General features: G+C 47.4%; 1 protein-coding gene across 1 annotated transcript in view; it reads right to left on the reverse strand.

Moving 5' to 3' along the window:
• Xylt1 (xylosyltransferase 1) overlaps positions 1-25,676 on the reverse strand; it is a 282,801-nt gene that overhangs the window by 118,560 nt on the left and 138,565 nt on the right. The gene's annotated exons all lie outside the window — the stretch shown is intronic.

Below are 25,676 nucleotides of genomic sequence, written 5' to 3' on the forward strand. Positions count from 1 at the left end.
TATATAAAAGAGCCAGAACCATCAGGATCAAATCATAAAGCATGGGCCAAGGTTGGATACAGTGCCTCTAGGATAAGTACAGTTATCTCGTCCACAAGAAAAATTAGGCTTGAACCACGGTCAATCCCATAAGCAAGACAGCATGTTTTGTTTTAAAGTTTTTAAATTTGGTTTAATTTAACTTAATTTTTAACCACAGTGTAGCTGGTGCCAAACGAGCCTGACAATGGGTCTTAGAAAGATACAAACCTGTGATCTCCTATTACCCTCGCTGTACTGGGTTCAAATTCACGGCCTTGCACATCTCAATCTAGGGCTCTGCCATGGAGCTACAGTCTCCGGCCCCTTCTTATTTTATTTATTTTTTTATTCTGAGACAGAGTCTCACCCGGTGGGCCAGGGTGGCTTTGAGTTTTCTCCGCCGCCAGCTCCTCTGGCTAATTGTTGATTTCAGGCACTGGCCAAGGCGACTCATGATTAATTCAACCATTCCTTCAAGAGATGTAGTTACCATGGGACCATGGCCTCCCCCACCTCAGATGCTACTCAGTTACCATGGGACATTTGTTAAAATATTCCAGTAAGAGAGAGAGAGGATTTTGCCTTCTGGAATGAACTGCTTACAGACACTTACTTGACAGCTTCTAGAAAAGTCTGTGTGAGGCGTAGTGACGGAGAATCGGGTACTCACAGGGGACTGAAATCTCCATCACCTTGATTCTGTGCTGTTTTCGATAATAGCCACAGTCACTACAACCACCTTGCCATCCCCGTGTATCCTACCCTTTAAAAATTTTATTTTATTGTTGGGGGACTAAAATTCCAAAAACATTGAAAAAATAATGAGACCTACCTTCTTATTCTTTTTAAAAGATAGGATCACGCTATATAATGTAGTCCTGGCTAGCCCGGAACGTGTTATGTATTGCTGTGTATGTATGTAGTATATGTACACGAATGCCATGCCCCTTGAGGCCGGAAGAGGCTGTCAGATGGCCTGGAGCTGGAGCCACAGGTGGTTATTATTTGTAGCATGGGTCCTGAGATCCGACCTCTGGCTCTCTGCAAGAGCGGCCTGCTCTCTCAGCTGCTGAGCCATCTCCCTGTGCTCTCAACTTTCATCCATGTTGCTGCACACTACGACACCCTTAGGAAACTCAGAATAATATCACTGCATGTGTAAGCCACATCTAGTTTATATGTTTGTCTGCCAGCATATTAAGGAATTGCCTCGCTGACCCCACCCCCGGTTCTTCATCTGAACCCAAAGAGGCAAACGCGCTTCACTTTTTCCTCTCCCTTCCCTGAATACTCATCTCCCAAAAGAAAGAAAAACAATAAGAAAATAAAAAACGTGGTGGTTCATGCCTGTAATTCCAGCACTTGGGCAGAGAAAGGAAAATCACTTAAAATTCAGGTCTACCCGGGCTATATAGTGAGCTCCAGACAAGCCTAGGCTACATTGTGAGACCCTGACTCAAGAATGACAAAAACGGGGCTGGAGAGATGGCTCAGAGGTTAAGGACCCTGACTGTTCTTCCAGCGGTTCTGAGTTCAATTCCCAGCAACCACATGGTGGCTCACAACCATCTACAATGAGATCTGGTGCCTTCTTCTGGCCTGCAGTCATACATGGAGGCAGCACACTGTATTGTATACATAATAAATAAAATCTTAAAAAAAAAAGAATGACAAAAACACCTCTCCCCTTGCTTCTACTGCCTCCAGCTGGCAAGGGAGCTGGCCTCTTTTATCAGCTACAACATTTGGGACAGTGGTCCCTGCCCCTTATCAGGGCAGCACAGAAGAGCTGACCCTGTTGTTGAGGGCACAGGTGAGCCGGCTAGGGAATGTGAGCATGGGGGACCTGGTCCTGCCCCTCAGCCCCTCATCTGACATATGGTCACATGGGTAGAGAAGCGATGATGCCCCCCACCATCAACGCCTGAGGCAGGTCGGAGAGCTGCCCATGCCCGCCCCCAGTTACAGCACTCGGGAGAACAGGCCCTGCACCTCCAGTGGGCAGCACAGGAGAGCCAAATCCATTGGGTGGAGGTGTGGGTGAGCCAGTCTGGAGCTGTGAGCATGGGAGAGCTCTGTTCCTGTTACCCATCAGTCATGTGGTGGCATGGCTGAGTGAGAGGTACCCTCCCTACCCTGCCCATCAATGCCTAAGGTAGATGGTAGAGCTGGCCCCGGGGTCATTAGAGCAGGAGAGATGCCCCTGCCCCGCATCTGCTGCAGCACTCAGAAGAGTGGCCCCTATGCCATGCCTGGGAAACACAGTAGAGCTGAGCCTCAAGGTGTAGCTGCAGGAGCTCTGACCCTGAGGACATTAAGCCAGAAGAACCGGCCCAGTCCCTAGTTCAGTGCTGCAAGGGGTGAACTCGCCAGGACAATGCAGGAGAGCTCACCCTGGAGGTGAGGACAAGGGAGTTGCAGACTGACCAACCCTGCAACTGCCCAGGTCCAGACCTAGGGTTATGAGTTGACCCAACCCAACATCCACTGCATCCGTGATCTGCTAGAGCATGTGAAGGGATAAGTTCTGTAGACCCAAAGCAGCAGGATTTCCACAACACAGAGCAACAGCAGGATAACTGAAAGGAGGGCCAGTGAGGGCCCAGCAGCGATAGTGTAGCAGAAACCAGAGGCCTCAAACCAAGCCAAAGACTCTTTGCAATGAACACTTGCAAGTAAAGACATATGGATAAAAGGGTTTACTGTGTGACTCACTGCCACACTACAGCTTCCATGATGAGACTGATTTTTTCTTCTTCTCTCTCTCTCTTCCTTTTTCTGTTAAATTTTATTTTATTTGATTTTTTTTGGAGGGGAGGGAGGTTGTGAGGGCAGAGGGTAGATGTGAAGGGATGGGGAAAAATGGGATGGAGATGCATGGTGTGAAAGACACAAAGAGAAATGAAAGGAAAAAAAGAAATTAAAAAAATAATGATAAAACAAGCATAAACGTCTGAGTATGGCAGCCCATGCCTGGAATCTCGGAACTCTGAAGGCAGGAGCAGGAGCATTGCTGCTGCAATACCAGGCCAGCCTAGCCTAGAGATTGAGTCCCAGACCAGTTTAGACTAAGTGTAAGACCCTGACACAAAACAACAAAATACAGACAAGAATCCTAAAAATCCTAGCACTGGGAATGGGTCGTGCACCCAAAGTCCCACACCCAACCAATATTTATTTGCAATTGGTACCTGCTAGAAAAAGGGAAAATAGTTTTCCCAGCTGAGTGTCACTGGGAACATCAACCACACTCCAGAGAGGGCCCTACTCCAGCAGGTCTCAACCTGTGGGTCATGACCTCTCTGACAAACCTCCACCTTCAAAAATATCTGCATTAGGATTTATAACAGTAGCAAAATTATACCAATGAAGTAGCACCAAAAGTAATTTTATGGTTGGGGTCACCATAACATGAAGAACTGTCTTCAAGGGTTCCAGTGTTAGGAAGTCTGAGAACCACTGTGATGCCTAGGAGCGCTGACCCATGTAAACATACTTCATGTTCTTTTCTCTGTATATGTGTGTTCTTTTTGTTTTTGCTTATATATATTTTTACTTACTGTTTTTTCTTTTAGTTTAACTGTTTTTATTTTTATTTTATTTTGAGAGAGAGAGAGAAAGAGAAGGGGGAGAGAGAGAGAGAGAGAGAGAGAGAGAGAGAGAGAGAGAGAGAGAGAGAGAGAGAGAATGATCATGAAGTTACATGGGTAGGAAAGTAGTAGGGATCTTGGAGGAGTTGGGAGGGGATAGAATATGATAAGATTTTTATAATCAAAAAAGCTAAGCATGCTTGTAATGGACCATGTCTGTAATCTCAGCACTGAAGTGGCAGTGAAGAGGCAGGAGGATTGCCCCAAATAGGCTAGCCAGAAGTCTGGCCAACACAAGTAGGTACAGATAAGCCTGAATAACATAGAGGGACCGTCTCAACACACACACACACACACACACACACACACACACACACACACACGCACACACACACGGGCAAGCTCCAATCCAATCTCTAGAAGACAGTTATTGAGGGCAGGGCCCCAGATCAGGACCTACCTACTAAAGCTCTGCAGCTTGTCCCGAGAGCTTGGGGACACAGTGAGGCAGGAAGAAGAGAGCCAAGCAAGGAGAAGGGACCAGACACACAGAGGCTAAACAAGGCAATACCATGAATTGACTCAGACTCATTGTGCCTCAGCTCCCTCATCTGGAAACGGATGTGATGATTATATTTACCTTGTGGGTATTTTGGTGACTATGCTGGAAACTTCTGGAAGATCCTTCCTACTCAGTCAAAGTAGGAGGAAGAATGAGCAACACACCCTAACTATGTAACAACTTTACTAATTAATTGTATGCCTGAGGGCTGGAGAGATGGCTCAGCAGTTAAAAGGGCTGTTGAGATGGCTCAGCGGTTAAGAGGGCTGTTGAGAAATTGTAGAGTTCAGATTCCAATGCCCACAGAACAAGGCAGGCATTCTGCATACATCGATAACCCCAGCTCCTAGTAGGAGGAGACAGGAGTATCTCAGAACTTGCTAACTTCCTGCCTAACCAAAAAGAGAATGAGCTCCGGGTTCAGAGAGAGACCCTGCCTCAAAGGAAACAGGCAGAGTGACAGAGAAGGATACTCGACAGCCTTGCCCAGCCTCTCTGTGAAAGTGTAAGTATTGGTACCCTCAGCCACACCTTCACATACCCACACACCCACACACATGCACACATATGCACACATGAATGCACGTGCACACATACTTACAATAAATAAGTCTTCAAAAAATTTTATCTTAGTTTGTTTTATCCTATCTGTCTCCCCTGGTGGACACATACATTATGACTTCTTTACTTTGAAAGATCATGTCCCTTTTATTCTTAGCCAATTCAACACTATCACCTTGGATTATTTATGCAAATACAACCCTCTGACTTGTTTTTATTTTAATGTACTTATTATGATTGCTCATTCAAACATTTGTGTGCATCTCAGAACTTCAATTAGAAGCTCCTGCTTCGCCTGCTCTCAAAGCTGTTGCTAGAATTCATTTTTATTCCAGAAGAATAATTAAGACTAATGCCCTCCACCCCCATTCAACCTTGTGCTTGTTTAAAACCAATTTTGATCAGGAAGAAAGATGCTAAACACAACACAGCTCTCAGAGGCAGGTTATATGATCCTGATTCTGCCTGCCCCTACACACACACACACACACACACACACACACACACACAGAGAGAGAGAGAGAGAGAGAGAGAGAGAGAGAGAGAGAGAGAGAGCAGCCTGGGGGGGGGATGTCTTTTCTTACCTTTCTCTTGCTCTCTAATGATCAGACTTTAGGCCAGTCCCTGTTTCTCAGAGGTGAGGATGGTAGCTGTGACCTCTTTTTTTTAAACACATTTAGAGATTATAGCCTTTGCTTTTGTTGCTTGTGTGGAATGAACACTGGGTAGGGTAAGGAGGGGAGCAGCTGTGTCTTGCTTTAGTGACTGTATAATTTTCTCATCTGCAATACGATGGGTCCCACATGGGTTTTAGTAAACATTGTCGGAGTTTGTTGTTAATCAATATGATTGACTAGTAAAGTTTTTTTTTTCCAGCTCATTGAACAGCAATCTGATAAAGTTTGAGAGACCAGGGATAGATGCTCTGAGGGATACTGATGCCATCCCAAACACAGCCCAGATCACTGCCTCTAACAGGGTGTGAGTGTCAAAGGTCGTGGGTCAGGCAGAAGGGAGTCAATTCCTTCTGCTTCCATCTTCGGCTCTTCAAGCAGACACAGACAACCACATCTCTCTGTATGAACTGAAAAACTATCCTCTGACATCCACACCCAGACGATGGCAGGCACACTGTAACACAAACAGTACAATCCGAGGTCACACATACACACATACACAAAAGTAACTAGATGATGCAATACGGCAGGGCTAATCTAATGTGGTTCTTACAGCATATGCTGGGGTCCAAAGAGCCCCTGAGATCTGTGCAGGGATCGATCATCAAGAACAAACTGTTCCCATCATAATATGAAGATGGTATTTCCTTCTGGTTCATTCTTTCACAAGGGTACAGAGGACTTTTCCAGGAACTTTGTGACAAGTGACATCAGAACATGAAGGAGTCAGAAGTGGGTGTGACCCCCCCCCAGCTGCCTTCTGCCTGTGGTTTTCTGATCTATGTGACCAGCTGTCACATAGCTCAAGCTGCCCTGGAACTCACAATCCCCCTGCTTCAGCTCCCAATGACTGGCATGGCAGGCCTGAGCTACCACATATGAAACAGACGCCCTCTTTTTAGTCCATGACTTTACTGAGTTCCACAAAGGACCAGAAGGCTCTGCCCTTCTTGTTCACATCCTGTGAACAAGCATCTTTCCACTCAGAGTTCATCTCTATATGGGCTTGGGTGTTGTCCTAAGTAAGTCAATCAGCAAGCATTTGGGAACTGGCTGAGTTTAACCATCATCTGTCACCAATAAGTGACAGGTATGAGCCACAGCGAGCTGGAGAACCTCAGGAGAGTGGAAAGGCTTGAGGGGGTCCTGAGGGCTGCTGCGAGCTAGATGACATTTTACAGAGGTGGAACCCTAAATATCTGTTTCTGAATTCAATAAAAATGCGTAATCTCATCACCTCTACTCTCCTTCCTTCTCCTTCTCCCTCCCTTTCTCCCCTTCCCTTTCTCATTGGGGATTGAGCCTAGAACTTCACACATGGTGAGCAAGCGCTCTACCAATGATAGAAACCCAGCACGTGTGAATGTGAGCATGTAACACACACACACACACACACACACACACACACACACACACTCACACTTTTTGAGACATGATCTTGTTAAACTGCTCAGGCCAGCTTTGAACTTTTTTTCCTCCTGCCTCAGCCCCTTGAATTGCTAGGATACAAGCCTGTGCCACTGAGTCTGCTGAGGATTTCCTCACGTTGTAAGGTCCTCTGTGTGCCTGTGAAAAGGGCTGGAAACATAGCTTAGTACAGGAGAGTCTGCCTAGCAGGTACAAGGCACTGGGTTAAATTTCTGGTACTATAGAAAGGAAGTGAGGAAGGGAGGAGGGAGGGAAAAAATAAGCTGTTGATTCTAGCTTTACACATCTGAAAAAAAAACTGGCTGTTAATTCTAGCTAGCAAGTAAAGGCCAGCCCTGTCCCCAGCTGGGAGGACAGGGGCTTAGCTTCCACGAGAACCCAACTAGCAACCCAAGCTGAGTACTAGTCATGGGCCACTGATGTTCCATTTACCTGGTTTTGAAACTTTTTGGTTTCCTGCCTGTCCTGAGCCTTGATCATTTGCTTCTGGCTGTCTTGCTATCCTGCCAAAAGGCCTAGTCACCTCTGGACACATGTGTTGAACTTGTCTTTGTTCCCTAGTGTGACAGTCATCGCTGATAAACTCTGTGATGGCCAGCATCTGGCTCTGCCTGGACTCCAGCCCTGGAGAGCTGTTCCTTGGGGTTGAAAGCCGCAGCACCCAGAGGAGGCTAGCTCAGTCTTTGCATGATCCCTCTTTCCAAGCCCAGCACAGTGCAGGGAACATCTAGCCCCACATTTTTTTAGCTCTTTTCTTGCCACGGATACAGCAACAATGCACACAGAGTCAGATAGGAAAGCAGAGGCAGCACAGAGTGGGAAATCCAAGGGAAGCCAGAGTTCTGGGAAGATGCACACAAGCTGTTCCCTGCTCCTCTGGGAACCCTTCATCCCTTCCCTTCTCCTCCCTCCTCCCTCCTCCTTACTTTTTAAGTAAGACTCCCTTAGAGGACTCTAAGGGAGTCTTACTATCTGCCTCCAACTCACAGTCCTGCCTCACCTCCAGAGCGCTGAGATGACAGGTATGCACCAACATGCCTAGATCCTCGAGCACTTTGTTTAAAAGCTTACATACAAGAGGTTTGAGGAGATGGCTCAGCAGGTAAAATGCTTGCCAAGCAATCAGGATGAGGACGTGGCTCTGATACCTAGTACCTGCCAAAAAAGCCAGGTGTGGTGGCCCCGTCTGTAATACCTGTTGGGGAGGCAGACACAGGCAGATCCCTGGAGCTCACTTGCCAGTCAGTATAGCCAATCAATGAGCTTCAAGTTCACTGAGAAACCACGCCGCAAAATTAAAGCAGGAATAAAGACATGGGCTTTGGCATTCTACACAAGCACACACCCACATGTCAAACATGTAACATGGGCTCCAGGTTGATTAAATCATGTTGCAGTGGGGCTTTTTTGAAACCAATTGAGAATTTTCCTTATCACAAAAGTCACTACGTGAGATGATGGTCATGTCAGACTCTGTGACAAGGACCTAGGTTGTGATCTGTACTCACCTCACCAAATGTTCACAGTAAAATGTATTCCAAAACTAATAGACAAATATATAAATAAATGAAAGAACAAAAAAAAGATAGGTCAGGGGTCGGCAGAAGTCCAGTAACACATCTTTCCATGAAGTTCCCACGGAAAATACTAGAAAGGCACTTCTTCACACCTATTGGTGTTGACTGCAGGGTTTTCATGGCAGTAGGACAAAGCTGGGAACAACAGAGAACACAGGAAACCCCCAAAGCCCTGGCCTGCCCTTCTGCAGACAAAGCAGGTACAATTTCCAATAAGAAGCCAAAGCCAAGATAACAAGGCTCGAGGTCACCAGGAGACCACAGGCAATGTCAGAGTCAGTAAGAATCAGATGTCAGAGGTCAGCAAGGCTTGAGTGTCAGTCTAAAGACAAAGGGAGACATGCCTCCCAGACATGATGATGACCATATGCACTCAAGGAAATTGTACATTTAAAATCTTTATGGTGGCACCTTCCCCCCTGCGGGGTGTGGGAGGGGATGCTGGAGAGTGACCACAGTAGTCTATACTGAAATTGCAGTTCCCGAGTTTCAAACCAGTCACAGAGGTTCAAACAGGGGAAGAGAGCTGGGAGGGTGCGGGTGGCTGAAGAAAGTGTTAGCAAGGAAAGGCTTTCTAGAGGAGAGAGAAGGGGAAACAATGGAGTCACAGAGAGATGAGGAACCTCGCCCTGCACCATACGGCATGGCCACAAGTTCTGCGGCCTGTAGCCATGGCTGCACAAGAGGAGCAGCACTGGAGTGCCTGGTGTATCCAGGGTGGACTCCATTTCTGCTGACGCTCCTGGAGAATGGCAACCTAGTATGTGCCAACCCTTGACATAGAGAGTCATCAATTGATGTCAGCAAGACCACCTGCCTGAAGGCCTCAGATCTGATTTCCTTCTGTCTCCGTTTCCTTTTCCTTCCCTGTCCCCCAGTCAGATTTAATTCTCAACATGCTGTTTATCCCCAGCGACATCTTTCCCTAGGTACCTCCCTCAGAGTCTCTTTCTTCAACACCCTACACGCCTGCTCAGTCCCAGTCCTCACCCTTTTTCACAAACTCCTACCCAGGTCCCCTTGGGACAGGCACTTAAGGAGACAAATGGGTCTCCAGCAGATGAAAGACATCCCTATCCACAACTCATCCTCTGCCTCCTGAGACTCCTCCCCCTCCCCTTGCCACAGTGGGTGATAAATGGCAAGCGGGTGAGCTCATTACCACAGTCTCTGAGGAAATACTCATGAGGCCTGCGGCATCAATGAGGGAAGATACCTGTAAATAAAGAAATATGGAAGCATGCTCACACACACATACACACTCAGACATACATATATATATATACAGAAGCATGCACACACATATACATGCACTATATATGAATACAGACATGCATGCATGCACACACACATACAAACTCAGACATACATGTATACGAACACATATACAGAAGCATGCACACACATATACATACACTATATATGAACACATAGACATGCATGCATGCACACACATACATACACACTCAGAATACATATATATGAACACATATAAAAAGCAGAGACATCAATACATACACATACATATGCATGCATAACACATACAATCATATACACATACACACTATACACACATATACATAGGTATTCATACAAGCATAAACAGGCATGTGCGCGCACACACACACACACACACACACACACACACACACTACAGATTCAATGATGTTAATTCATCTGAAAGTCCAGGCCATTTGGATTAGGGAAAGTAAAAACGAAAAAGAAAGGTCTTCATATTGCCAGCCATGTAATTTCAGACCAAAGCCTTCCAGCAGCTGCCAATAAATTATTTTTACTATGTGGAGGTACAAATGAATACGCCACCCTCATCCTCTAAATCTCCTTTATGAGTCTCTGCTTGCCTTGGCCCACCGACCAGAGTCAGGGGTTTCCAAACATGTTTTCATTGGCTAGATTCCCACAGAAGGCTACGGTCTCTCAGGCTGCTCTGTGCACAATGTAGGCGCCCCATTGACACTTCCTGTTTGCACCTGGGTTTGGGCTGGCAGAGGACAAGTCTGTGTCCACAGTGACAGCCACACTCAAATCCGAGCTTTTGGAAAGCTTCTACACAGAGAGTGAGGGGATCTGACAATTGGACCAGGTGCTGAGAATGAAGGGGATGTGATCGTGGGACTAGGTGTGTCCTTCCTGATAGAACAGATCACCAAGCCCTCTTTTGACTACTGAGTTTCAGGGTGGAGTTTTGAACTTCTCCACAGACCATTCTGTGTGTCACTGCTCCCAAAGAGAGTACAGGTCACTCCCTGGAGAAGCAATGTGGTGGACTGTCTGTTTCCTAAGCGGCCTCAATCAGAAAGAGCTATGCAAAACTACAGAGAAAGTGACACATTTGAGGACCATTGGGCACCAACCAACAAAGTGATTCTAGAGCACACTCCATCTCTTCTCTGTTGAACTGAAATCCATCTTTTACACTTCCCAGCTGTGTGATGTTAGGATAGTTCATTAAATTCTCTGGGCCAGACTTTCTTCCTATGGTCAAGAGGTATACTTACAGTTAAATCCAAAGGCTGACGAGATCGGGTGACGTTATCGGAGTGATGACAGCAAAGACCAGGGTATCAGTAGAGGTGACTGTCAAACACCGTTCCACAGTGACCTCTCCCGAGTTCCCTCACAGGTACTTCCTGGGTGTCAACCATGGGCCAGCTGGCGCCTCAGCTACTGGGGTGTGTGGGGAGTAAAAGAGGCTACCACCATTCCTGGGGCATTTTACCCCGGTGGGTGGGGCACAATCAAACCCCTCTGGGGTTCCGTAGGCACTGTCCTCCTTATCTGCGTGGAAAGTTTGGGAGTCAAGGCCCACTGTAGTTCCCTCAGCATCAAGGACTGTTGCCTGTTGCCCTAGGGTTGGGGCAGAGGCTGGCTGCTTGGCTGTCAGGTGGAAAGATAAGCTATTCCTGCCTCCTCCTGCCTGTCCTGTCCCACAGACTGTTCCCAGAGGAGTGTGCCTTGCAGGATGGGAGGATGGTTCATAGTTGGGAAACTTTGTTGTTCAAAGGGCTTTGCTTGCTTGTGTGTGTGTTATGCATGTGTACTCATCTATGTGTGCATAGATGCCAGGCATTGATAATGGGGAATTCCCCCACTACTCTACTTTCTGAGACAGGCTCTTGATGCCTGCCTCCATTCCCCACTGCTGGATTTACAGTATACATCACCACATCTGGATTTTGTGTGGGTGCTGGGGATGTGAACACAGGTCCTAGGCTTGGGTGGTACGCATTTTATCCTAGGAGACATCTCCCAGTGGGTGACCTTTTCCTCTGGGACCAGCTGTGCCCTGAAGTCTGAAGTCTGACTGGAGTCAGACAGTAGATGCCCTTTTTAGCCTCGTAGGACTTGTGAAATATCCAGTAGAGGTGGCTCTGACATCATGATGGGTCACAGTTGTTCAGGCCACTGGGTGTGCTTCTTGTGAGCCTGAGGAACAGGCTGTCATCTGTCTGCTTCCTTCTATGTTTTATTACAGTTGCAGTCTGTCTTTTTCTCCTCTTAACGTCTGCTCTTTGCACTTATTTGGCTAGGCTTCTGGCCAAGGAGCTCCAGGGACGTTCCTTTCTTAGCATCCCCAACAAAGATTATAATATATATATATATATATATATATATATATATATATATATATATGCACCCAACACCTGGTGCGCATGTGCGTGCGTGCGTGCGTGTGTGTGTATGTGTGTGTGTGTGTGTGTGTGTCTACTGGGGATCTGAACAAGCACTCTTCTCTCTGGGACTCTCCCTTGGCACCTCTCTTAATCATTCTGCCCTTGGATCATGACATAGAGATAACTCACAGCATCTAGTCCCCCGGCTCGCAGTAGTTCCTCCCCACTAGCCTCACTGGGAGCTTACAAACCACTGAGCCTGGAGATGCCAATTTAGTGGGTCTGTGATGCTGTCTGGGGGCTGAGATATGAAGAAACTTCTGGGTGACTTGAGTGGATAGCAAAGTGTGTACACACCCATCTACTCTAACGCAATGCACCCTCAGCTTGGGGAAGGCTGTAAATCAGGTTCCAGGGCACAGACACCAGTACAGAAGGGGTCCAGTCAGAGCTGTCCTGCTGGGCAGGAGAGGATGCAGCTGGCAGAGGAGGAGGCGTAGGGAACATCACGACTGCCTACACCCCAGGCTGTGGATCTGCTTAGCAGTACAGTGCTCTAGACCTGTTTACTATCTACAGACTGAACACGGTGGCCTAGCATGGTATTGCTCTCCATTGTATTTCCCCCTTTTTTTGGCTTTTTCCCCCCTGAATGAAGCAAGGTTATTAATATTCTACTCTACTCTGGGTCTTAAATGTCCCCCAAGACCCATGGATTGAAGGTTTGGTCCCATCCCAAGGAACTATAGGGAGGGGTGAAACCTTTTAGGGTGAAGGGTCTTGTGGAAAGAAGTCATTAGGGGTGTGTTCTTGATGGGGATGCTGGGACCCTGAATTCTTACTCTGTCTCTGCATCCTAACTTCTTTGAGTTGGGCAGGCCTCCTCTGCCCCACACTCTTACTGAGACATCGTGTGCTACATACTCAAGCAACCGTAATCTGATACCTCTGAAATAATGAGACAAGATAAACCTTCTAGGCCAGTTCGACCCTTTCACATTGCCATGTAACACTGTCATCTACAAAGTGCGCCCTCCAGAACCACAAATTAGACTTCAAGAAAAAGTCAGTCACGCATACACACACATATACACACCACCACCACCAGCAGCAACAACAACAAAAATAATAATAAACCCTCAACATTTTCATCCATTCACAACTTTGAGTCTGGCTGCGCTGGTATCAGGAGGGCTATGGGTGGCACACACCATGAAAAGGAGATAATGATCTCAGGTATTTTGACACAACAGTGGAAAACTGAAAACTTGTTAACGGAGTCCCCTCTACTGTCTGTACCATGTTAGATGTCATAGCCAGCCCCACCCTTCTCGTGTGTAAACACAAGAGAAATTAGTCTCGATGCTGTTTGATTCTGCTGCTCTCTGGCTTACACCTGTGTGCGGTGCACCCCCTCTACACGCGCACAAATAAGTAAGTGTAATAGCAATTGGGGATTTAAAAGACGCGGGAGCCACCCGCTGTCCTTCTCGCTCCTGCCTTTCCCCTGTCATTCCATTTCCAGGGGCCAGGGGATGACAGCTGTGTTATGCTAACTGCTTTTAAGATGCAGCTGCGCTGGCGAGCAAGGGACAGGGGAACGACAGGGAAAACATCTTTAGAAATGATTTCTGACAGGCGACCAGATACACTAAAATAACGTTTAGCTTGTCTTGCTAGCTGGAGGCAAAACTTGACTCAGGTGGGACCAGAGTCTGCAGGCTAAACACAGACAAGGCAGGCTTGCCCTGCGCTGGCCCAGTTCTCTGAAGGACATGGGAATGGAATCTCTCAGATTCCACCATTAAATGGTATACTGGCACCTCCGCTCAGAGTCCTGCTGGGAGCATGGAGGATGAGGACTGAATATCTCAGGGTGCAAATAGAAAAAGAAAACCTTTGTGGGGCTGGGTGACCTTGCTCTATACAGAGCCCATGGAGTCATTATAAGGATATGGAATTTAGAGTAGGCAAGCCAGGCAGGTGTGGAAGGCACACCTATGATCCTTACTACTCAGGAGGCTCAGGCAAGAGGATCCCATCGACCTACCTGCAAAGGAAGACATTTTTTCTACTAGGCACTTTCCTACTGCTGGGATAAAAACACCTTGAGGGAGGCAGCTTATAGAAGGGAGGGTTTATTAGACTCACATTTCCAGTGGAATGGAAGTCCATCACCACCATGGTGAGGAAGCACAGCATCAGAAACAGCTCACTCTGAATTCCAAACAGGAAGCAGAAAGCCAACTGGGAAAGCCATGAATGCAACTTCAAGGCCTGCCCATCTCTAGTTAAGTACTTCCTCCAGCAAGGTCACACCTCCTAAGCTGTCCAACTGGAGACCAAGTATTCAAATGCCTGAGACCATAGGGTAGATATCATTCAAATTTCCACACTACTCAGTATAAAATAAAAGGGCTAGGACTATGGCTCAATGGTAGAGTATTTGCCTCGCATGCAAAGGCTCTGGGCTTGATCACTACCAGCCCCCAAAGAAACATGGAAAAAAGAAAGTAGGATTGCATGATTGACCAGGGGACATATATCCTTACAGAAAGCAAGAGCCACTATCTGTGCACGCTCACAAGACGCCATTGTGACAAAGGTGTCTTTTCATCCTCACAAGGATCCCCACGGGCTTCTACCACTGTTACCAAACCCACTTAACAGACAGGAATCGACGGCATGGGATGGTGCCTGTGAGCAAGCAGCAGATTACAGTGTCAATCCCAGGGACTGTGGCCTCCAGACACCCTGCACTGGACATAAGCCCCGCATTTACAGAATACCTGAGAAGCCCCAGGGTCCTGCCTGCCTGGATGGAAACCAAGGCACAGCCTGGCCTTGCTTGGGGGGAGGGAGGGGCCGCTTTGCCAAGGTGCAGACAACTCTAGAGGTGAAGCCTGGCCAGCGGGAACAGATGGAGCCAGGGCAGCAGATGTTAACGCTCTTTGCCGTTTCCATATGCTTTTCTGTTTAGCTATAATAGGTGAATTGTTCTTTAATATCTGTCAGGAGCTCACGTTCTGGTGGCCAGAGGCTGCCGCTGCCACTCACAGAAAGACACTGAGGGAAGCTGACTGGGCCATCTCTTCACATTGAGGGGGAAAGGGCAGAGTGCCAAGGAGGTGGCTACCACAGGGTGACTCAGGTCTGTGTGCACACACGTGCTCATACACACTTGTGAATGTATACATACATGAATGCTTGTGCATGCATGCACTTGCACGCATGTGCATGCACATGTTCATATGCTCACGCAGATGTGTGATGATAAGTTTTAACTGTTAGCTTGACACAGTCTAGAATCACCTGGGAGGACAGTCTCAGTGAGGAATGATCCAGGTCAGGTTGGCCCAGGAATACGGTTGTGAGGGACAGTCTTAACGAAACTAATTGATGTGGAAAGACCTGGCCAACTGTGGATGGCACCATTCCCTAGGTTTGTGTCCTGAGCTATCTGGGTAGGAAAATGAGCTAAGCACTAGCTTGCAGGCATTTATCCTCCCAGCTCTTGACTGTGGATGTGATGCGACTATCTTATTTTTCTGCCACCTTGACCTCCCTGTGAAGGTGAACCGTAACATGGAAATTGTGAGCCAGACAAGACCTTTCTTCCGTAAGTCGCTTTGGTCAGTGTATTTTTATCATAGCAACAGAAATGAAATTAATACAGAATGCATGCACTCACGTGTACACACATGCATGCATACATCCAACACAAGCACGCATACATACACACATATGTATACATATTTACTCATACACATACTTACACATGCAAGCATATACCAGACACACGCATGCACATATACACAGAGACACTGTCCTCACATGCCATGTAATCGGCTTCTCATTTAATATTCTACATTTTTGCATCTTCATCAGCCCTTGGCAGAATCCTTCTTGCTCAGCAATAAGAATTAAGTGGGGTTTCACATTTTCCCTTTGTACCAAAACGGAAAACAGTTCATCTTGAAAAGACAGGCATGGCAAAAATGGCTCTGCTCCTTGGGTGTGGCTGCCCCTTGACCCAGAGCAGTAGCAAAGCTCCGGAGTCCTTCCTCCAGTCTCAGAGAACTTCATGGCCCTTGGGCACCCCGTCCTGTCCTCATCCCCATGCAGGTGGAGCTATTAACGGTGATGGCAGCCTTACCAACTCCATCTTCAATGCAATGAACAAGAAGTGATCCTGTCCACTGCAGCCAGAGGCTTTGCACTCTGACCCAGTGTAGGAGCGCAGTGAGATGGGCCACTTGCCTTTGGAGGGAGGACTGCTCCTCTGATTCTATGCTTACCATGCAGCTTGGTGACACCCTAATTTGAATTCAGCATCACAGTCAATTTTGGGCAAGTACATTCTAACATCACGAAGCCTTGGTTTCCCCATCTTTACAATGGGAGGAAATGCCATCTCCCTTGGGTGATTTCCTGTGTGATTCCTGCCAGAGCCAGTACCTGTAAGCAGCACTCACTTGTAACTGCTGCTGCAAATTCCCACGTCCATCTAGAAACATCCGAGTGCTTTCTAGGCAAACGTAATTCTAGAGGCTGAGCAGCAGACAAAAGACTCAGCCCAAATGGGACCTAAGATCCCGGAACAGGTGATAGCTGGAAGACACGGGGTTATTTGGGGGTCAGTGTTGGGAGGTAAGGTGAAACACAAGGATGGCATTTCAGTCACCTTGGGTCAGAGAAGTCTGATGATGCCATGTGGAAGGTACCAGGTAGAGGACCAATAAAACCTAAGCTCCTTCCGCAGAAGAGAACCAGGGAGAGAGTAAACTGGGATCAGGCCACAGCAGAGTGGGCAGGAGTGGGAAGGAGACACCTGCCCCCACTCTCTGGATGTAGCCTTCATATATCAGATCCCAACACATCCCTCTGCACTTTACACGTGCTTTTTGTTACAAATAAGCTGAGCACACAGGCACACTTCCTTCTCATTTCACAGATAAGGGAAGCAAAGCCCAGAGACTTTTGGGATGTCAGATACCACCCGGACTGGGGCACTGTTTACCCACTGCCGCTTTGTGTGAACTACCAAACCAAACAACGCCAGAAGATAAATGGCGTCTCCTTGCCCTGGGTCTGATGACTAGATTACAGGCTGAATCTCAGAGTCTCCAGATTCTACTGTGCACCAACTGATGTCCTGAATGATGGTCTATAGGCAGGATCCAGGCCAGAAGCTGCAGACTGGGCGTCTTCAGCTGCATTCAGGTCTGACTGGATGTGGTTTTGGGCATCCAGGTGTCTCTCTGTCCACTTAGACATTTACTCATCTCTTTCGCTTTCCCTATTTCTCTGTTTGCTCCAATCGTAGGCTGCTGTACAAATACCCACTCCCATCCACAAGTGGGAGAATCTCGGAAGATGGGTAGATTCATCTTCCAGACCTTCCAGACTAGTCCATCCCCAGCCCCAGGACGCTGAGGCCTCTTCAACAGTCTCAGAGACCCTGTGGCTGCAGAAGGCTGCTCTACGGGGGGAGAGACAACTGTCGAATCCTCGCAACTAGGAGCAGCGATGGTGTGGTCTTTTGCCCACCCTAACCATGCAGCCACTTTCTACAGAAACCTTTGCTGGCCCTCACTAGCAGGCTACAATCTGGTCATCCTGAAGACTCTATTCCAGGCTTCTTCAGCTGGGCACTCTGTCTGGAGCCCTCAGAGACCACAATGGCTAAGCTCACTTTGCATTAAGGGTTCATTCCCACTCTGCCGGCCTCCTGGGTCTTAAAGGCAGGAGTCTATAATGAAGATACCAAAGAAAGAGAAGGAGGATATTGATATAAGATCTCATCTTTGTTCATTATGTCTTGAAAAAGTCCAACACAGAAGGTACATTTGTGTGTGCCAGGCACTCAGTTAAGTGAACATCTTAAGCCAGGACCCTGGTCCCAGCATAAGAATGACAGCAGAGGCATCAAGAAAAATCTATAGCTAGAAAACCCCTGAAGTGACTCCCCTGTTGTGGGCAGAAATCATAGCACACTCACTTTACACATGAGCCCCATCCATTCCACAGCCTGTACTGCGCCCATCCTGGTCAGCGGGCTTTGCAGCCCCTCCTGACCAGATCTACAGTACATTGTGAAACTCTTAGAATATAGGTTGGTTGTAAAGTTCACTTTGTCCAAAGGAGAACGGCAGAAGGGAGCCTGCTCCAGTCCAAAGTGTGGCTTCTCACACACCAAAGGAGCCCTTGTGGCTGCCCTGTCATATGCTCCCTGGAGGATGAGTAGTTGCATGGAGGGGGTCCCAGTGTCCCCAGTGAGATCTCAGACCAGATCACAGCCAGACACAAAAACTATACAAGATCAGCAGAACCATCTAGCCACCCATAGACTCAGGGTCAAAGAGATGACAAAAATCCTTCACAATCTCACCTGTGCATTTGGGCTGATTTGTTAGTGCACCCCAAGGATACAGCAAGCATTTCAGATAAAGAAACTGAGTCATAGAGAAATAGTTGCTGGTCTGAAGCCACAAAGTTAATCAGGGTGGAGGCAGGATTCTGTACCATTGCCATCTTGGAACCACAAAGGTAGATCCATATCCAAGACAACTCATCTACTGTAAAGGACCAGCTAAGAAAGGTTATAGGTTTTATAGATGATATACTCTGCTGTAACTGCTCAACATATCCATCATTGAGCCAAAGCAATTCTGAGTCAGATGTAAACAAACAAATGTGCTTTTTCAATAAAACTTTATTTATACAAGGGGCCAGATAGGATTATGAGCAACAACTTGCTGTACCTTATTTTAAACCAGTACTGTAATTTTTCGACTCAAGACTCTATTTCATTCAAGAAATTTTCAAGTGACCCCCAATATAAGTTATGAAATAGATATATAAATCAAATACTTACAGAGAATAAGTCATAAGGAACTTTATTTTAGAACAGTTCTTTGAAATACACCTAATTTTATCATTAATTAAAAACAAAATCCAAACTTCTTATGTAAAAGATGGTGTGCTTGTTTATTTTTACATTAGGATTAAATCTTGGCTCAATATTGGATGTGTTAGCATTGCAACACCTTTTGGAGTTGGGTAAGATACTGACTTTATAATCACTAAGGCCATTTTGTACAAATACATAGTCCAGTATGACAGAAGACACTTAGGGGCACCTCAGAAATTTCTAGAATTCCTGTTCTCAACATTGATAACTGTTTTCACCCATTTTATAGCTTTATTTTAACTTGTGCTTACTTAACTTGTTAGTTTTTTCTTTTTATTGTTTTGATTGAGCTATATATTTTTCCCACACCTCTCTCCCCTTCTACCCTCCCTCTGCCCTCCATGCTCCCAATTTTCTCAGGAGATTTTGTCTTTTTCTCCTTTCTAAGTGGATTCATGCATGTCTCTCCAAGACTCCTCTTTGTTGTCTAGGTTCACTGGGGTTGTGAGCTGTAGCCTGGTTGTCCTTTGCTTTATGTCTGATCACCACTGACGAGTGAGTACTTACTGTATTTGTCCTTCTGGCTCTGGGTTACCTCACTCTGTATGCCTTTTTCTAGTCCCATCCATTTGTTTGCAAATTTCAAGGCGTCATTTTTTTTTTTTTTACGGCTGAGTAGTATTTCATTGTGTAAATGTACCACATTTTCCTTATTCAGTTTTGAGTTGAGGGGCATCTAGGTTGTTTCCAGGTTCTGAATATTATGACTAATGCTGCTATGAACATAGTTGAGCAAATGCCCTTATGGTATGATTGAACATCCTTTGGGTATACACCCAAAACAAACCACAGGCCCAAACTCACTTAACAATCTTTTACAAAACTGGAGTCAGCAATTTAAACAGTAATTTTGAAATCCAACATGCTAATACCAACATGGTAAGTTTAAAGATACGCTAATTTGATAATACTTTTGCGCAGAGGAATGATGGTAGGAAATATTAATTTTTCATCATTAAACCATTATGTCCCTATAACAGCAGAAAACATTGTATGTATAGTTAAAATATCATACTCCACAGCATACAGTAACCCAGAATCTGGGCAGAGATGTTTCAGACATACTTTGCTGGCTTTGAATGACCTCACATCTGTGTGCCCATGTCCCATGCTCAGAATTGAGGCTGCAGGGAAGTCACACGTGCAGCAGAGGTAAGCATCGCCAGAAATATCTGTGGCTTATTATATACTTATTTGGAATTAATTACTGGCCATTGTATATTCAGAAAACTTTTACCCTCACCACACTTTAAGGACTTCCACATTCCATCACACCACCCCACGTGGGGTTGTGACTCACAGCTTAAGAAGCCCAACTCAGGCTGAGGATGTGATTTAGTTGGTGCTTGCCCAGCATCCATGAGACCCTTGTTTCATCCTCCTCGCTGCATAAGCCAGGGGTGAAATCATGTGGGTGAGCGTGCATGTCTTCTATTCCAGCACTTGGGAGGTGAGGGAAGGAGGATTGGGAGTTCTAGGCAAGCCTGGGATATGACATGGTGCCTCAAAAAGAAGGAGAATGGTGGTGTGGGGAGGATGAAGAAGAGGTGGAGGATAAAAGGGAGGGGAGGAGAGGAAGGGGGGAGAGGGAAGAGAAGGAGGAGGAGAAGGAGGAGGAGGAGAAAGAAGAAGGAGGGGAGGAAGAGGAGGAAGAAGAAGAAGGAGGAGGAGGAGAAGGAAGAAAGAAGAGGAAGAGGAGGAAGAAGAAGGAGGAGGAGGAGAAGGAAGAAGGAGGAGGAGGAGAAGGAAGAAAGAAGAGGAAGAGGAGGAAGAAGAAGGAGGAGGAGGAGAAGGAAGAAGGAGGAGGAGGAGGAGAAGGAGAAGGAGCAACAGCAGCAGCAGCAGCAGAAGCAGCAGAAGCAGTTGCCATGGTCACCAGGGCCTCCATGATGTAAGCCATCTCCCTACCCCACCAGTTCTTCTCTTTCCTTTCTCTCACCCCACTCTCCCCTTTCTCTAGAATATCCATTTAACACCCTTCAATTATCTTTCACTATTTCTACACTCTACAGTGTGACACCTGTGACATGTGACAACAGACTCCAAACTTGGTGGCTTTGTTCTTCCAGTGTGTGTGTGCTGCTTGGTGCCCAAGTCTCACAGACGTGTGTCACTTGCAGAAATCACTTTGACTGATATGTTTCCCCAATGCGAGGCTGATTGCTCTCTGAATTCCCCAGAGATGGGAATTTTAAGAAGTAATGATTGTATTCTATGTGAACAGCCCGGCGTACTCGCTGTGACGGCAGAGTGCAAACCACTCCTTACCCAGAACGTTCTAAATCAACAGTTTGGGTTTCATAGTAACTGAGATTAGACTCACTCTAAAGCAGGTTTGTCGCTCCCCCAATAACATTCCAAAGCGAGGTAGAAGTGAGTGGGAGAGAGCTGGCTCGAACCACATGCCACAACTCTGGGGCAGCATCTCAGCCACAAAGAGGGAAGGAATATCGGTAGGAAGCAAGATTTGGGGCTGCAACAGGTGAAACCCTGGGTATGCTGGTTTGAAGGATGCATATGTCATGCAGTGAGGATGAACTGTGACTGGCATGTGTGTGTGTGTGTGTGTGTGTACGTGTGTGTGTGTATGTGTGCGTGTGTACGTGTGTGTGTGTGTGTATCCATAGAAGGGGTCCTCCTCTTTTGCTCCCTACTTTATTTCTTGACACAGGGTCCCTTACTGAATCTGAAGCTCACCAATTCACCTAGCCTGATTGTCCAGCAAGCTCCAGGGACCCTCTGCACTTCAGTGCTGGGGTTAGAGGTGTGCACCACTGTACCCAGTTTTTATGTGGGTGCTAGAGATGAGAACTAAGGTCTTTCTGTTTTTCCAGCAAGCCCTTTATGCACAGAACATCTGCTAAACTCCAATATCATTTTCTCCGCCTCTTCCTTGCCCTCGCTCTCTTCTTACCTAGAATACCAGACTCTGTTGGCATTTAGTATGGAATCTGAGCTTGGCGGTCTCTCCCTCCTGATTGGAAAATGAAAGTTCATCCATCTATATGCTTAGCAAAGTTGTTCATCCAACCTGGAGGCTGAGAGCTACATCTTGGAACTTTTCCTCCAAGCAAAGTCAAGGTTAGTGTCAAAGTTTCCATAATCTTTAAAGACCTCTAAGTGAAAATAGAGATGTTGGTCTGGACAGACTCTAAATTTTAGAAACCTAAAGCTGGAGAAGTCAGAGGAAACCTGGCTCAGTCCCGATGGCCATTAGGCTCAGTCCTCATTACCATCACGTGAGAGTTCTGGGAAGAAAGGATCTGGCGCTTAGGCTGGTTTCTCCAGAATGATGAGAGCCAGGAAGAAACTGGGTGGAGATGGTTGAGAGAAAGAATCTTTGGCAGCACAGGGCTAAGGAACAGATGTCGTGACTAAGACCTCTCCGTGGTCAGGGCCACTCAGTGGTTGCCCACAGTTGTCATGGTGTGATGTGGCCTCTGCCTTTGGATTTTCTGGCATGCAATGCCAGGAGGGAAAGACTTGCACTGTGTCAGAGGTGGGGGGAGGTCTTCATTTTACAGAAAGCGTTTTCTGGCTTGGTATCATCGACTATGGCTATGGTTCCTACTTATGTGTTTCCTCTGTCCTTGTGTCTGCTGAGCTGAGTGGAAATGACCCACAGAATCTTTAAGACATCCTCCCAAACCAGAGGGGATGGATGGCCACAACCCACACCCTTGGCCAACGTGAGCATCTCCTTACCAAGCATTGTCTGTGCAGACTACTACAGACGAAACTTTTAAAACGACTTTTGTGGGAGCCTATGCTGTCGGGAGAGCAACTGACAACCAGGTAGAAAACCTCTGGCTTGAAGTGGGAGTGAGGAGAGACATTTTGGGGTGCCATTATCCCCATCGTCCTAGGTGGCCGTTCTAAAATGTACAAATGAGAATGTAAGTGGGACCAGGAGATCATCTCTCTAACTTACACTGTACCAAACTGAATGGAGTGGGGACCGGCTCCTCCAGAAGGTTCCCAACCACATACATCAAGGGTCACCATGGGCAGGGTCATAGAGCATGTGCCAAGGACCAAGAGTCTGACACCTGCTGAATGGCTTCCTTCAAAGATAAAATCGTCTACTGAGTAACAATCCCTGCAGATAGGAGGCTTTCCAAGGCCACAGTGAAAATCTCCCAGCATGTGTTTCCAAGTAGCCTGACCCAAGCTCAGTGCTCAGGGGTCATAGGTCAGGAAGTTGCTCCTAACCATGGTCAACTCTGGTCACCTGTGGCCACCTCTACTCAAAGCCAACAATCCTGATTATCCTCCCCCCTTAACTGAACACCCACTTAGCATGCCCCATCCCCACCTCCACCCTGGCTGCCCCCACCCTACCCCGGGCACCTGTGGCAACTGGTAGCTACGTATCTTCCTCCAAACAGGAGACACCAGGGCACTGATTTCAACACTTTAAGTAAAAAAGAGTGTCCCACCTAGTAACCACCAACACATCAACTGTTCACTCTGCAGAAAGGTCACACGTAAAAGCTTTGGGCAAAGATCCTCCAGGCATCTAAGAAGGGCACACCCCAACAGAGAGGACAGGAAGGAGCTGGGTTCCAAGGGAGCCTCCTCCCATGAATGAGTTCAGATCCTCCTTCTATCTAATGCCAACCCCTGTGTGATCATGAAATAGTTACCCAGCCTCCCTGAACCTTATCATATGCATTTATAAAATGAAGTGAGCCAGGGTTTTTAACTTGGTTGGCGGAAGCAGATAATGACATGAAGTGTCAGGGCTGCTTGCTTCCAGAGGGTTCTTCTGCTCAGTCTCTAAATGTGAGTCTTCTTTGCCTGGGAGTTTCTGATCAGGATGGGGGAGAAAGGGAGATGTGTGTGGAGGGAACCCAGTCACTAGGAGCCAAGACCAACTCACTGGTGACAGTGACAGCTGACAGTGCCCGGCTGATGAGAGGGCCCCTCTAAGGAGGCTGATCCTCCTTGAGAGAGTACTGTAATGGACTCCGCTGGCCCACCCCGCACTTCAGAAGATGTGTCACTGCCCAAAAGAACAAAATAAGCAAAGTGCAGCAACTGAACACTATTTTTATCTTCGAGCAGCGGCTGTTCTCGTGCCCCAGGCAGAGCTGCTGCGTCAGGGCCCAAGGCAGGGAGATGTTTCTGCAGAGTGTGGGGCAGCTTGAATACCAATGGGGTTGCTGGAGCTGTGTTGCCAGCCTTCAAGGGCTTCCAGGGGACCTGACCCAGGAGAGGGCACTGAGCAGGGCTGTCCCTGGCTGCCCTAGGGACAGAGACTCAGCCCCACACCCAACTGCTCCAGGGGACAGTCTTGTCTCATCTCTGCCAGGCTCAGGATTTTCCCAGAGCCTCCTTTCCTTAGTCGCGCGTACCCTCCAGCTCCGAGCCAGGATCTATGACATCTGGGCTCCTTCTGTAGTGGCCATTGCTTCACTTATTCAACCAAACGCCAGAATCTTTGTGATGTGGTAGACAGCGGGCATCAATTTTGTTTTGTAAAGGTGTGGTCGGAGGGACCAGGAGACAATCATAAACTGCACAGACGAGCCTCTTTTCCTCGGGGAACTTCAATTGTGTGGGGAGACAGATATGCCAGGCACCATGAATGATAGACATGTGAAGAGAGTGAACAGGGCATAGGGCAGGCAGGAGGATGCTGAGGTTTTTAAAAGTGGTCAAGGCCAAGTCCTTGGATGGGCAGTATGAGGCTTAAGCAAAGACTCACAGGGTTAATGACCTGGCTGTGTGGCTATGGGGGACAAAACACTTTTCAGAGAGAAGGCAGTGTTACGGCCCCAGGATGAGACTGTGTCGGGGAAGTCAATGAGGTGGGGATAGGAGAGATGCATTCATGGATTCAAGGGGAAATGGGGAAATCACATTGGTCCCTTCCAGAACTAGGGCTCTCAGCAGAGGAGGCTTTGTCCCTATGCAGGAGCCATGTCTGGAGTGACTGCCTTTGTCACTGGTAAGCACAGCCAGTGCCCAGAGAACAGAGACTAGAGTGAATGCTTTAACCTGGTTGGTGGCTGCAGGCACAGACACGAGGGTTGGGGCTGTTCTGTTCCCCTGAGCCAGGAGAATGGCCAGCTTCACGGGGCAGTGAGCGTGGGCACGGACCGTGGTGAGAACAGCAGCACTGGGGCGCATGTTGGGATTGTTGGTTGAGCAGACGAACCTGTGTGCTTATACCTGAAGTCAAAGGTGGTGAACCAGAAGGTACCTCAAGTCCTGGGGATCTTGTTCACCGATGAACAGAGTTAAGGGGGGAAGAAAACAGGTTTCTCTTCCCACGAGGAACTCACTGCTCTGAAATGTACTATTTTACGTGCAACCACGAAGCGTGCCAGTTGTCTCTTGGCTGGGTGACAGCAAAAGTCACTTCTTGGAAAGCTGGCTGTGGTTCCATGGAGAAGACTAGGGAGCTTACAGGGGACAGAGCCAAATGGAGGAACAGTGAGTAACAAGGCCCGGGGGTGTGGCACCCTGGGACAGCATACTGTTCTCCCTTATTTTCCCATGTGACAACCGGGGGAGGGATGGGGCCCTGCGTGTGCTTTCCTGGGTGGGGTCACCACTGACCTCCAAACCCTAGAACCCTCCAGCCTTGCCTCAGCTTCCCACGGGTGATGAAGGAGAAGAGGATAGGTTCCCGTCCCTGCCTCTG

The sequence above is a fragment of the Myodes glareolus genome, chromosome 7 (genome assembly GCF_982192425.1).
Source record: "Myodes glareolus chromosome 7, mMyoGla1.1, whole genome shotgun sequence".
NCBI classification, from domain to species: Eukaryota; Metazoa; Chordata; class Mammalia; order Rodentia; family Cricetidae; genus Myodes; species Myodes glareolus.